General features: G+C 43.1%; 1 protein-coding gene across 1 annotated transcript in view; it reads right to left on the bottom strand.

Moving 5' to 3' along the window:
• The window catches only part of PPP1R11 (protein phosphatase 1 regulatory inhibitor subunit 11), a 289425-nt gene that overhangs the window by 59222 nt on the left and 214548 nt on the right, over window positions 1–15655 (bottom strand). The window lies entirely within an intron of this gene.

Genomic DNA, 15655 nt, shown 5'->3' on the forward strand with positions numbered 1-15655 from the left:
CTAAGACCAAACTTATGTTATTTACTCCTTCAAAGTTATCCCTCCAGACATAACTACATTCTTAATTACTAGTCAAAACAACTCACCCCTTGAAATAGTATCAGAAACTAAACTACTTGGGGTCTAAATTGACAACCTACTTAAATTCAACTCCCACCTCCAAATAAACATTAAAAAAACGCATCAAAACTTGGCATGCTTTATAGACAGAAAGCCTACCTCACATCTGACACTAAAATCTCTCTCTACCTCCTTTCTTATCCCTCCCTTCTATGGTGCCCCACTACTAACTAATCTTCAGTCCTCATTAAAAAAAACAGCTTACTTCCTGCTATAACAAAATTGCAAAATTCGCCACCAGCCATAAGTCCTCTACTCACCACTGTGTCTCCCTCCATAAGCTAAAATGGCTAGAACTTCCCAATCAACTAACTTACACCCAACTAACTCTAGCCCATAAGCTTATTCTAAACCCCTCACTCTGTCCCTCCCTTTCCTCTGCCTTTAAAATGCACCTACCTAGCAGAATTCTAAGGACAAACAATCAAAATCTACTTGAAGTGCATAAACCTACTTATCCACCAGGAAAAAAACTTCTTTCCTTCAGCCTCGCTTGCCTCTGGAACTCCCTACCACCACTTATTCGCACCACCTCTAACCACTTCACCTTCAAAAAGTCTCTCTTCTTACATCTAGCAACACAGTGGGAATGCTCTTGCTCCCACCCCACATAACTAACTCTACTAAATCTCCTTCAATACCATATCCTACTTTATGTACCTACTATCCATGTTCTCTAATCTCTATTAATTTGTCTCTATTACTTGTAGGTCACTTCTTAATTGTATTAACTGTTATGACTGCTATTATACATGTGATAAGTTTTGTTCTTTCCTGCCTAAACAGTACCAATAACTCTCTGTACCTAGATTGTTAATGTAAACTGTTGAATGTATATTTGCTTGTTTTGGAGCTTTTCTCCCCAGGACTCCATTGAAAACGGGTTCATTATGGCCCAATGGACTATCCTGGTAAACCAACTGCAATAAATAAATAAATAAATAAACAAATAAATAAATAAATAAATATTATTAGAGTTTAGAATTCTAAAAGATTTTGTGAAGTATTTTAGATTTTACAAGATTTATGCTTTAAGGCACTGTGGTTCATGTTTTATTTTACAATTTTAATTTTATTTTATAAACTTTATCTTATATTTTACAAGTTTATTAAATTTTATTTATAAATAGTAAGGGTTTGCAACACTTGTACCCCATTTGGAGAATATGTCTTTAAGGGTTAATTACAGATGATTGTTTTTTAACTACCACCTGTAGATGTGCTTATTTAAGTGGATTGTATTTTTTACACTTTGTTCTGAGGAAGTCATCCTACTTGGTTGACGAAAAGCGCTTAAACTTATTGCTCAATAAAAGTGTTTGTGACAGTACTTTTTGGATTTATTTGGTGATACCAGCTGTTCTATTTCGAGTATTGGTGAGAGTTTCTGTGTCCTGGCTGAGTGCTTATTCTACGTTTTTTCCTAGCATTTGTGGGAGTCTTATTATTCAAAGATTTGGAAGTGGAGGTCCCCCCCACTGCTTAGTTCTGTGTGTTCCCTGGGACTGAAACCTGGGGTTTTTGCTGTGTCTGGGTTTGGCTTGAGAAGACCTGGACGAGGCTGGAAACGACCAGTTCTTAGAGAGCCAGTGCCTACTAAATCTAGGAGGCTGAACTTGTAAACAATCTTTAACAGTTTGCATAGATTTAGCTTTATCTTCCATCTTTTTAAGAACTTCCGCAGGCTTGTTGCCAAACAGGCGGTCCTGATTTAAAGGAGCATCCAACAATTTAGCTTTAACATGATCAGGCAAAGATTGCTCCTTAAGTCAAGCATGCCCTCTGAGCACAGACCCAGTAACAGCAGCCCTGCAAGGGGCCTCTAATGAATCAAAACCACATTGCAAAGTAAGTTTTCCAACTTGTTCAGCAGAACACATTAAATCCTGTAATTCTTTATTTTCCACACAGTCAGGAATCAACATAATTTTCTGTTTAAGCAGTCCAATAACATGTTGCTGATACTTTAACATATGAAACCGGCAGTTTAAAGCCCTAATGGCCAAGGATGCAGAAGTGTAAACCTTCTTACCCCATCTATCCAGCGCCCTGGTGTCTATCAGAAGGGGTAGGATTTTTAGCAGTACAAGCCTTAATGCCCTTGGGCCCCTGTGAAATAGTCTCTGGATCTGCAATAGAATTTTTAAAAAGGAACTTGTGGGACTCAGGGAACCTGTAGTACCTGTCTAGTTTTCTGGGAGCAGGAGGCAGGGAATCAGGGGCCAAACTAGACTCGGAAAAAACATCATGAACAATGTCTAGTACAGGACTAACAGCTAACGGCCTATGCTGAGGTAGGAGAAGGAAATCCCAAAGCCTTTTTTTTTTTTTTGAATCAGAAAAATCCTGGCTTTCCCAGTGGAAATGCTCCCTTAGAAGTATGTAAGGTTTCCCCAAAAGAAAAATCCTCAGGAGGGGAAGCAGAGGGAATGGAGTCTTCTGCATCAGAATCTTCATAAGTAGATAAGGGCAAATCCAGATCATCAAAAGAATCAGAAACAACAGAATCCTGATCAGAAGATTCATAATCAACGTCATTCCTAAGCCTCTTAGAAGGGGGGAGGGGTGGCTACCCCAGATTAGAGTTACTAGATCTTCAGCCATTCTTTTCATTTGGTTTTTAGGCATAGAGGCCTGAGCATTGTTTTTTAGGCATGGATCGAGATTTAGGCCCAAGTAAAGAAGGAGGCGGTTTAATATGCAAGTCTGTAGGCTTGAAGCCAGTGCCTGCACAGCGGCTCCGGACCTATCCAAGGTAGAGACATCCGTGGGTTCCATAGTTGAAGCACCTCGTTGCATACCGGACTGCGAATGGGTCTCAGTAGAGGCCTGCGAATCAGAAGTAGCAGGTATAAGGGTCTGCGAAAGCGCCTCACCCCTCAAAAGCCATAAAGATTTATGTTTGCATGAGGTACAGCTATTCCAGTCTATATTAAAATTATCAAGTACAATGGTTTCTTCTGGGAAAGATGCAGAAAGCCAGCAGAGTATACTTTCTAGGATGTTGATTTTATTGCCTGGAGATAGAGCATATTATGTAAATAGATTTGTTGCATTGACCTGAAACAGAGAAGGATTTCTGCATTACTATCTATAGGTAGTTGTACATCCAGTGATGTAACATGCAACTCAGATTTGTACAGAATTGCTATCCCACCACCCTTTTTGGTTATTCAGTCTAATCTTAACATAATATAACCAGGTGGGATAACTTCATTGTTCTTTGTTACTGGTTTGAACCAAGTTTCTGTTAGACATAGAATGTCAAGAATGTGCGTCTAGCAGAACGTGTAGTTGGCTAATTTTATTGTTTAAGCTCTGTATGTTGAGATGAGCTATGAGCAGAGAATTAAGGGTTCTAGTGGCGGTGAATGGGGTGGCAGGATGAGGTAGGTGGGGGGGGGTTAATTGGGGTGTTGTTGTTTGGTCCTGGGTTGGGATGAATTTCACCGTGAAGTAGAGGGTGTTGTTGAAGAGTACAAGTGAACTTCAGGAGTTTGCAGAAAATGTTCTGTAACTTCCTGGCTTGGAGAAAAGTAATATAGGCTACCCTATGATACTTTGGTGAAAGGTAGGTTGAGGTAGAAGTTATGTTAGCATGGCTTTGGAAGGCTAGTTGACCTAATGGTAATGTTTGTTTTAGGGGATGGTGGGATCCAGTATAATGTAGGTTTTCATACAAGGTAAGGATGAAGGGTATAGACAGAATGTGTAGTACTGCAAGTAAGAGAAACAGATTTATAACTCTTGGTTTGTGAGTTAAGGGCATAGTGAGGGAGAAGACAGAATGTAGTCAGAATGTAAGGGTTGATACAGAGATAGTTTGGAATGTGATAGTATTTCAGGGGTAGTAGAATGATTAGCAGTAAGAGTATGGGTGTGCAGGTGTTTAATATATAATGAGTACTAGAATGCTATTGGATAACTAGTGAAGGGGTGTGGCCTCAGAAGTATAAATGTAGGAGCACAGGGGGGATTGCGGGTAAGGTAGGGGAGCGGATTGAGCCCGCCGGGTGAACGGAGCGGGTAAAGCCAGAGAGAGAAGAATGTCAAGGAGAACAATCAGTGAAGTGTGAAAGTCCAAAAGTAAGTTTATTGAGATGCAGAAGAAGGTAAGAGGCTTACAAAGGATAGACTTGAGGTGATAGAAGAGTGATATGTGGAGAAGTTATACTGGGACAATAATGAGAGAGCGAGCAGTAATAAGAAATGGTTAGGAACTGTGTTAGGGAGACTTGGTAAAGAATAGCTAAAGGATTTCAAGACAGAAAGCTGCCATTAGAGTGCCTCCTAGTGGTCATTCACTTTATTGCAGCAAAAAGTCCCCTAAAGGGGGATATCAGGCTAAGGGAGAGGAGGGAGATTTCCTAGTGTGCAATAAGGAGTGTATAATAGGGGAAGTAAGTGTTACTTAGATGTGAAAAGGGGGGTTTGGCTGCTGGCTAACCTGGCAGGGAAGCTTGCTTAACCTAGCAGTAGTTGTATACTAAATTTAATTGTTACAAATGATAGTAGCATTACAACACATTTTCACTGTTTTCCTTTCAGGGAATGACTCTCAGGGAGCAGGTAGGTTTTTTCTGTATTCTGGACTATATTCATAGACGTCCAGCAGGGCACATTCAGGTAGGCTACTGCAGGAACGTGCAGGAACACAAGACTAGGGACAAACGCCAGAGCCAGGGATGCACAGCAGCCAGGGACGGGTCAAGAGAATAAAGCAAAATATTCTAAAAAGAATCTTGAGTAAGTTCCAGATCCTTTCTGGTCTGCCAGGACTGATTGGAAGACTCTTTTTCTAGCAACTTTTGAATCTCTATTGTTGCTAGGTCCCGAATACTGGGTGGAACATCTCTGATCTTTCTTACAGGTTTTGTGCATGAGTGAAAGGGGATAATATAACCTCTGGATATTATACTTTGTACCCAGTTGTCTTTTGTGATTTTGAGCCAGGTGCCAAGGTACAAAGATAGACGTCCCCTGTCTGCATCCAGAGGTGGACAGGCGGGCCTCCTTTCAGGAGCGCTGATAGGGTTTCCTAACCCTGGTTCTACGGACCCCCTCTGCTGAGTGAACGGTGTCTTCCATTATTGCCCCCTCCTCTGCCTCTGGAGGGGGTTTCACCTTGTGTGTCCGAAAAGGCTCTTTGGGCTTTGCAGAACCACATTTTCTCACCCCGCTGACCTTTGGGATAAGGTCTAGTAGTTGTGGAGAAACGGACTCCTACGGCAGATAACAGTCTTTCCGTCTTGTTCACATCTGGTGAGGGTCTCTTACTTTAGGTCCACAAAATGAGGAACCATCAAACAAGGCATTAACAAAGGATGACTTGAAAGGTTCCACAAAAGAACACAAGCGCATCCAGAAATGTCTCCGAAGAGCTATTTCTGTACCTGCTGCCTCTACTCGTCCCATCAGCTGCGTAAGATATGAGGCGCATGGAAGAGTTGACTATGGAATTTAGGGTAGCAAGCTGAGATGTCACCTTATCAGCTACTGCACCCTGAAGAGCATCTCCAAGCTCTTTTAGATCTCTTTGAAGCCTGGTAAAGTGAGTTAGATAGTTCAACAAATGGAGCAGATGTCATAGAACTGAACATGCGCTTGCCAAATCTGTCCATAATCCTAGACTATCTATTAGGAGGATGGACAGACCGAGATCTCAGACATCTCTTTCTTAGTGGCTGCCGCAACCACCATGGCATCGACAAATAGGTTTAGATAAAAAAAGTCTTGTCATGAGGTGCATAAATATATTTGTTTGGTCTTCTAGGGACAGGTCCCATGGTATCTGGTGACTCCCACACCCTTCGAGATAAAAAAAATCCATCAACTCAAAGGGCAGGGATACCCAAGAGGTGGAGGGTTGGGACCCAAAGGCTTTCAGGAGCACCAATTCGTCCTTGGAAGGGTTGATGGGCTGCCAGTCACCCCTCTGCTGCAGGATCTCTAGGATATCCACGAAGGATATATCCTCAAAGGGGGACCCTTCCGATTCCTCCAAATCGTTGTCAGACATCCTCCAAATCGGTGTCAGACATGACAGATTCCTGAGAGGAATCTACGTTTCCCATTACATGTCCTCTTCCTAGGGACCTCCTCAGTGGGAGCTTCTGGGGAGGTCTCAGAAGAGCAGGGTTTCCCCAAGGGGGCTTCCTGAGGCTCCGGGTCCCTACACTTATGATGGATCTGTGGTGACTGAGAAGACGCCGGTGCTTTACGGGTGGAGGTAGTCTGCTCAGAAGTTGTAACCCTCCTCATGGCATGGAAGGAATCACAGCTCCGATGCGAGGAAGCTCCCAGGTCCGAAGACATCGAGGACTCCTCCCACACCAAAGCTGCCGGCTCCGATCCCGAGGTGGGAGCTGAGCTCATCCACACCAAATCCCAGAGGGAAGAGTAGGAACCGAAACATCGGTTCGACTCCCCTCCCCGGAACCGACGGGCGAGTGTCGGCTCCCAGAGTCTACAGTCAAGGCCGAAGACATCAGGGTTGTCAGTGCAGATAGGCCAGACATGGGTGTGGTCGCTGATGGTTCCACAATCAATTGATTAGTTCCCTCTGGCTCCGAAGGCTCGAGTCGGAGGAGGAACAGCAAGCAGGGTAGGTGACTTGATCGGCTCCGAAGCTGCCAAAGTCGAAAGGCCGATAAAATCTTAGGTAGCACTGGATTCTATAATAATCTCAACACACGATCCACAACCGAACCAGACAGTCTGAAAGCTCGAGGGGAAGCCACGGAAGGAGCAGGTGAACCCAGAATCGGAGACTTTAGAGTTGGAGATACCGGCTCCTACCCACTGCCTGAACAGTCTGCTCCGCTAACTGTGGAGAAGAGTCAGATACCTTCTTTTGATACCTTCAGAGTCGAAAGGCCTTTTGGCTCTGAACCAGAGACAGAAGGGGAAGAAGGTGGTTTTGATGCACTTCGTGTTTCACTGTTGCAGTCATCACATTAGGGTTATCTGCCTGCAGTAGCCCTCATTCAGCCTGATTATCAAAGTCGTGGGTCCTGCGTGTGATGCTGTCTCATCTTCCATCGGATGCCGTCTCATCTTCCATGATGTCAGGTAGTCAGGGTTATAAAGCATGCAGCCGATGCCATTACATCAGTCTTTCTTGCCATGCAGTGCCCGAAGAATGAGTTCGCAATTGCCGGTCGGCCGACTCCTGAAAGTTTTGTTATAGAGTTTCAGAACCGAAGTCTTCAACTAAAGCTAAGTACCCCACTGGGGAATCTTTTTCTTGCTCTAAACTGATGTCAGTAAAAGTCAATAATTGTATTTCTTGTGGAAAGCAAATACCTCAAAGATGTTCATTCGTACTGTATTCATTGCCTAGGCCCTGACCACGACGTACCTCGCTGTCGGTTTTGTGCCTTATTAAAACAATGAACTATTCTTCGTCTGTATATTTACGCTTCTAAATATTTTGGTACTCTGATCAATTACCCAGATATGGCTTCAGCAAGCCACCTGGCTACTGAAATTCCAAAAAAAAAACCGCAAAGATAAAGACAAAGACATGCCGCCTAGGTCCAAAGCTGCCAACGATGCTTCTCCTAAGCTAGTCGCCAGTTCGCCGGTACTCAGTGAGGCGCTTTCACAGCCCAGATACAGTACAGTTGTGTACACTTACCATAAATGTAGATGTTAGAGTGTATCCACTGTTGCAGTCATTACATTTGGGTAATCTGCTGGCAGGTTGCCCTCAGTCAGCCTGATTAACAGGGTCTTGAGTCCTACGTCAGTTGCTGTCCCTTCTTCCATGACGTCAGGGGTATAAAACATGCAGCCGACGCCATGACATCAGTTTTCCTTGCCCCAGATGTCAGGAGCCCCCCCAAATGGGAAGCAAAATGATATACATACATACATACATATATATATATATATATATATATATATATATATATATATATATATATATTTATTTTTATTTATTTATTTATACATGTCCATTTCCTTGAGAGACCTTATAGTATAGTAGCAGAGATTAAATAGGATAATAGGACTAGGGAAATTACATAGAAGAGTTTTGGAGGAAATGGTGGTGAGGCTGGATGGAAGGGAGTTCCAGATTTTTCCTATGGCATTGGCAAAGAGGGCATCACCCGTCAGATTAAGAATTTTAAATGCTAATAAGAGTGGGCTCTGCTGTAGAAGGTTGGGACCCAGGCTTTGTAGGTAGGTTGATAATGATGGGTTCTATAGGGTGTGTGCTGCTGTAAAAAATGCAATATATAAACATGCACAAGTTTGTTTAATTCAGTAGTGTTAAGATTTGTGAAAATAGATTTAGAATAAGTCGATGTCCTATTAACCAATTTTCAACTGCTGTAAAGCATGATTGGGTTTTTGATAGTAAATTAACTGGGGATGAATCAGAACAGAAGCATATTGAATGCATGTGGCATCTGGGATGGCTTGAGGAGAGGTCCCAGTATGGAACCTTGAGGAACTCCTATGGTATTAGATAGGAGGCTAGAGAGCCTGTTCTGCCAGAGTACAGCTTGCTGTCTATCTTAGGCTTGAAACCAATCTAGGGTTATGTTGTCTAGATGGAGATTTTGTAGTTGATGGTTCACCATATCAAAGGCCTTTGATAGGTCCAAAGTTGAGATTTAAAGCCATGTTGAGAACTGGAGAGTAGGTTGTTTTGGGTTAGATAGTAAAGGAGTTGTCGATGCACACATTTCTCCATGATTGTGGTATCACATAGGATATTTTCCATATTGAGGTTGATAAGAATAGAGATAGGGTAAGCTATGACATCAGCAGCTTTTCAGAGAGAGTGGTTGGTTTAAGTTTCTTCAGTAGTGAGCAAATTGAAATTTAAAGACAGGTATGGACATTTGCGGGATATCTGTTAACTGGGGCAATAAGAAGGAATTAAAGGAATTATCTGATAGTTTTTCTGGGGTAGGAGTTGAGCTTTTACCTGGGTTGAGCTTTTACCTGGGTGGAGTAGATTGTTTAAACTGGCCCAGAATTTTTGGGGATTGTTTTGGTGTTTGTTTTGTAGTTGGCAGTAGTTTTTTTTGTCTAGGGTTATGGTTTTTGGTCAGATTTCTTTGCTGTTGGAATTTAATGCAGGTTTTGTTTGCTAATGGAGAAGACAAAACCTGAACAAAAATATTTTTCTGGACCTAGAAAAAGAAATCAGTTTGCAGTAATATGGTTGATGCCTCAAATAAGAGAGATTAGTCCTTCCAGAAAGGCACCAAAGCCAGAACACTAGAGGAATGGGGTCCCCCCTGCCTGAAGTGCCTTGTGTAACAAATAGCAAGAGAACCATCTAGCACTAGTTTTGAACAGTTCTTTATCTTCGCAGATGAGAAAGAAAAGTAGTGTAAAATCTTACCATAACCATAGATGTCCTAGGAAGGAATACTGCAACATGGAGGAGAACATCTATGGTTACAGTAAGATTTTACACTGCTTTTTTTTATGTCCTCCCATTCACATGTTGCAGTATAGGAAGAGTGCCAGAGCTCACTGCAATAGGAGAGCACCATGGAGGATACCCTGGCCTGGATCTAGAAATGGTCAAGTTTGTGTGTATGGTGAAGGTGTGTGAACAGACCCACAAGTAGCTGCCTCCAGGATAGTAGGTGTCCAGACCCTTAAATGCTCTGGTGGGATGTGCTTTAACTGCCCTTGCAGAGACTTGCCATGGAATTAAATTCAAGTAGAGATGGTCTGCTGGACATTGCCTTCCCAGGGCTCTAGAGTGGAAGGATATAAAAGAGTTGTTCAGCCTGCCTGATGGACGGTTTATGCAGGTAAAAACAGATTTGTCTATGCACATCCAGGAAGCGGTACTTTGTCCCACTTCAGGCAAGTGTATGGCCTAGTTTAAGGGATATGTCATTCACCACCTTGGGCATGAAGGACGGATTAGTTCCGGGGTAGCCCAGTGAAAACTAAGTAGTGAAAAACTAGAAAGGGAGGAATAGCCATATGAGGTCAGGGCTACTAGCAGTATTTAAGATCCCAAGCAGGAGGGGAGGGTTTCCTGGGAGAAGGAAGAGCTAGAAGAAAGCCCAGATGCCAAGGGTGGATCCAGAGGAAGACTTCTGAAATTGCAGACAGGTGAGCTTTGACAGATAAGACAAGCCAGGCTGCAATCACTACAACAAAAGTCAATCTTTTCCCACTTAGATAAGACTTTATTCTGCAGGGCATTCAGCACACCCTCATTGTACAGGTGTACAAAGGGGAATCAGAATCTTACCAGCCACAGGTCCACTCAGAGGGCAAACAACTGTAGTGCTGCCTGGGCCAGTAAGTCACCAGCAAGACTTTTTGGAGTGTCCTGATGAATTTTGTGGTACTTGGGGGGGGGTCACCTTTAAATGCTCGACAACGACAGGTAAGTGAGGGACTGTGGGTTTAGGGTGTGTAAGTGAGTTAGCATTAGTGTGTGATCCATATATATATATATATATATATATATATATATATATATATATATATATATATATATATAAACTATAAAATAAAAACACAAAAATATACCTCCAAACAAAAGCAAATACACCAAAAGGGCTTTTAAGCATAGTAAAAGGAAGTCTAGGTACGGTAAGAGAAAAACAGGGGGCTGGTGGGAGGGTAACCAGGACTGCAACAGTGAATACACTCGAACATCTACATTTATGGCAAGTGTACACAACTGTACTATGTTCTTTGTATGTCACTGTTGCAGTCATTACATTTGGGTAGATTCCCAAAGCTATGGTTGGAAGGATGGATTTATACAGCATTAGGATCAGCTATAAGGCCCTGCAAAACAGCATTGGCAAAGCCAGCTCTGGAGTTAGAGAAAATTGTAAGTGATAATGCTTGGTGAAAGTATGAACTGAACTCCAGGTAGCAGCTTCTAGAATATCCCTGGTAAGAACACCTCTGAAAAAGGCTGCTGAAGTAGAGGCAGCCCTGATGGAATGAGATCTGATCCCCTGGGGATAGGCTTTCCATGGTGCCAAGTGAATACAATGGCTTATCCATTTAGAAATGGTTTGGTTTGAAATAGCCTTCCCCTCTGCCCCTGCAGCAAATGCTACCAGCAGTTGTTAGGATTTTCTTCGAGATTTAGTCCTGTCCAAGTAGAATCTAAGTTGTCTGTGTACATCCAATGAATGCAGAATACGCTCCCCCTTGTTCTGTGGATTGGGAAAGAAAGTTGGTAAATGAATGGACTGATTAACAGCCACACTGGATACCACCTTGGGCATGAATGATGGATTGGTGCTGAGTGACATCCTGTCCGCTTGAAAGATGATCAAAGGCTCCACTGCCATAAGGGCTTGTAATTCCGATATCCTTCTAGCTGAAGTGACTGCTAAAAGAAAAGCTCTTTTCCAGGAAAGAAATTTTAAGTCTGCAGTAGCAGCTGGCTCAAAAGGAGGCAGAGTGAGTTTCTCTAATACAAAGTTAAGGTCCCAGGCAGGGGTTGGAGCTCTCCTGGGTGGTCTCAAATTTTTGGCCCCTCGGAGATACTGCTTTAGAAGAGGATAAGAGAAGAGGGGGGGGGTCTGTGTTGTAATGAGCTGAAATGGCTGATGCATGGACTTTTATGGAAGAAAAAGACAGGCCCTTGTGAAGCATCTCAGTTAAGTATTGCAAAATCTGAGGTAAATTGGGCACTGCTGTGCTCATCCCTTGAGATTGATTCCAGGCACAGAATCTTTTCCATTTGTCAGCGTAAGATTTTCTAGTACTAGGTCTTCTTGTCTCCAAAATGACATCCATCACAGGTTTGCTGAGGGATGCTAAGGGAGAATTTAAGTGATTAGCCAAGCTGCAATATTCAATGTTTGGAGCCGAGGGTGCAGAATTTGGTTCTCCTGCTGAGACAGAAAGGAAGGTGTCTGAGGCAGGTGCCACGGTGAAATGTGTGACACTGCACAGGAGTGAGTACCAGTGTTGACGAGGCCAGTCTGGAGCAATCAAAATAATTTTTGGTTTGTCCCGTTTGACTTTTCGTAGAACTTTGGAGAGCAGAGGCAGAGGGGGAAAGGCGTAGACTGAAAGGTTTTTCCAGCTGAAGGACAGAGCATCCACTTTCCAAGCTTTTTTGTGATAAGTTCTTGTGCAAAATTTGCCCCACTGGTAGTTCTGGGGTGAGGCAAAAAGATCTATGTCTGGGCTCCCCCATTAGCGTGTCAACATGTTGAAAATCCGTGGTTCCAGTTTCCATTTGTGTGGGTCCATGAGATTTCTGCTTAGTTAGTCTGCCAGAACATTCAGCTTTCCTGGCAGGAACTGAACTTGTAGTTGTACTTGGTATCTCAAGGCCGCGTTCCACAATGCCATGGCTGGTCTGCAGAGAGGGTAGGACTGTGTACCCCCCTGCTTGTTTATGTATCACATAACCGTGGTGTTGCCAGTCTTTATCAGTAATTGTCCTGAATGAAGGTAGTCCTTGAAGGCTGTGAGAGCACTCTGTACAACTAGCATTTCTTTTTGATTGATATGAAGGTGCATTTGATTTGGCTCCATTTGCCCTGAATGCACTTCCCTGCCAGATGAGCCCCCCCATGCGTAGTCTGATGCGTCTGCAGTTAGGGTTTGGGCGGCAGAGGTGATGTGAATGGCAGTCCTTTGTTTTGGTGGCAGGAACTCTAGGCGCAGGCAAGGTATGATAGAAATCATTGTTTTCCAGGCTGTGACAGTGTTGACTCCATAAACTTTTTAAGTACCACTGAAGTTTCCTCATATGCAGTCTTGCATATGGAATTAGAAGAATGCAGGAGGCCATGAACCTCATGGCTTGCAGTATTTGCCTTGCAGATAGGGTTTTTGTGGCCACCTGTTTGAATTAAGTTACCAAATGAATTTGCTTTCCTGGCATAAGGAAAGCCATCTGGGCAGTTGTATTCAAGCTTGCACCCAGGAATGTAATTTTTTGCATGGGTACCAGTTGTGATTTCTTTTAGTTTATGGTGTACCCTAGACAAGTTAGAACTCTTTTTACAAATGCCAGATGTTTTAGAAGAATGGCCTGGTTTTCAGCATGAATTAGACAATCGTCCAGGTACAGATATATTTGAATATTTCTTTGCCTGCAAAATGCAATTACTGGAGCCAGGCACTTTGTGAATACCCTGGGCGCAGTAGACAAGCCAAAGGGCAGTGCAGAGAATTGATAATGCATGCAGCCTGCTTTGAAGTGTAGGTACCTTCTGCAAGATTCCCTGATTCCTCTTTTAAATCTAGAGTTGTCAACCAGGCATCCTTGCCTAGCATAGGAAGTAATTGGTGAAGAGTCAGCATCTTGAATTTTGGAATGTCCAGAAAGGTGTTTAGAGTTGACAGGTCCAGAATTGGAAGCCATGATTTGTCTTTTCTGGGTACCAGGAAAAGTCTGGAATAGAAACCTTGTCCCTTTTCCTCTTCTGGTACTAGTTGAATAGCACCCATGTTTAGGAGGGAAAGAACTTGTTTCTGAGCCTCTGCCCACTGACTTGGGGGCAAGTCTGACCATCCGTTTGGAGTTGGCAACTTGTGGAAATGAAACCTGTATCCATGGGACACTATTTAAAACCCATTTGTCCTGGGCTATAAGTTGCCAGTTTCTGGAACGAATAGCCAGTTTTCCCCCCAAAGGGGTGGCTAAGAGGTAAGTGCTTGGTAATTTTAAAGGGAAGTCACTAGAGACTGCTTACCATAGGGTGGTGCCTTGTTGTTTGCCGATTTGGAAGTTGAAGCACCCCATTACTTAGTTCTGAAAGTCCCTTGGGACTGAAACCTGGTGCTTTTGGAATGTCTGGGTTTGGCTGGAGTGACCCTGGAAGGAGCTGGAAAGGACCAGTTCTTAGTAGGCCAGTGCCTACTAAATCTAGGAGGTTGTACTTGTAAGAAATCTTTCACAGTTTGCATAGATTTAGCTTTATCTTCCATTCTTTCACAGTTTGCATAGATTTAGCTTCATCTTCCATCTTTTTTAGAACATCTTCAGCCTTACTGCCAAACAGGCAGGCCTGCTGTAAAGGATCATCCAAAAGTTTTGCTTTAACATGATCAGGCAGAGATTGCTCCTTAAGCCACGAATGCCTTCTAAGCACAGACCCAGTAACAGCAGTCCTGCAAAAGGCCTCTAAAGAAACAAAACCACATTGCAAAGTATGTTTGTCAACTTGTTCAGCTGAATGCAATAAGTCCTGTAAATCTTTATTCTCCACACAGTCAGAAATCATCATCATTTTCTGTTTAAGCAGTCCCATGATATGCTGTTGATATTTTAGCATATGGAATTGACAGTTTAAAGACCCGATTGCTAAAGTTGCAGAAGTATAAACCTTTTTACCCCATCTATCCAGCGCCCTGGAGTCTCTATCAGAATGGGTAGGATTTTTAGCAGTAGAAGGCTTAATGCCCTTGGGGCCCTGAGAAATGGTTTCAGGGTCTGCAACAAGATTTTTGAAAAGGAATTTGTGGGACTCAGGAACCCTGTAGTACTTGTCTGGTTTGCTAGGGGCTGGAGGCAAGGAATCAGGGGTCATACTGGATTCCCAAAACACATCAGCAATGTCTAGTACAGAAGGTAAAGCCAAAGGCCTATGCTGAGGAAGAAGGAAATCCCCAATCCTCTTTTTGGATTCACAGAAATCCGGACTTTCCCAGTGGAAATGCTCCCTTAAGGTATGTATAGTTTCCCCAAAAGAGAAATCCTCAGGTGGAGAAGCAAAGGGAATTGAATCCTCTGCATCAGAGTCCTCAAAAGTAGGTATGGACAAATCCAGATCATTAGAAGAGTCAGACGAAACAGAGTCCTGTTCAGAAGAATCATAGTCGAGTTCAATCCTAGGCCTCTTTGGGGGGGGGGGGGTTGACTACCCCTGATTAGAGCAATTAAATCTTCAGCCATTTTGATCATTTGTTTTTTAGGCATAGGGGCCTGAACATGTGGCCTGGTCATTGTTTTTTTTACACAGAGATCAAGATTTAGGCCTTAGTATTGAAGTTGGAGTCTGTTTAATATGCAAGTCTGTAGGCCTGAATACACCCTCAGAAGCCGGTGCCTGCTCAGCAGCTCTGGACACATCCAAGGTAGAGACATCTGCAGTTTCCATATGTGAAGCCGCGGCATACCTGACTCCGAATGGGTCTCAATAGAGGCCTGCGAATCAGAAGTAGCGAGTATCAGGGACTACTAAAGCACCTCACTGAGTACCGAGAAGTGTCGTCGGTAGTTTTGGACCTCAAGGCCTGTCTTTTTCTTTGCGTTTTTTCGGTATTCCGGTAGTCGGAAGGCTAACCAACGTCATTTCTGGATAATTAAACAGAGAACCGAAATATTTAGAAGCAAAAATGTACTGACGACAGAGTGTGCTGATAAAATAAAGCACAAAACAGACAGCAAGGTACGTTGTGGTCAGGGCCCAGGCAAGGAATACAGTACAAATGAAAATCCTTATGAGGTATTTACTTCCCACAAGTAATGCAATTATTAACTTTTACTAACTTCGGTAAGGAGCCAGAAAAAGTTTCTCCAATGGGGTACTTAGCTTTTAGTTGAAGACTTCGGTTC

This window comes from Protopterus annectens, chromosome 9.part0 (genome assembly GCF_019279795.1).
Source record: "Protopterus annectens isolate FY-2018-M chromosome 9.part0, PAN1.0, whole genome shotgun sequence".
Classification (NCBI taxonomy): domain Eukaryota; kingdom Metazoa; phylum Chordata; order Ceratodontiformes; family Protopteridae; genus Protopterus; species Protopterus annectens.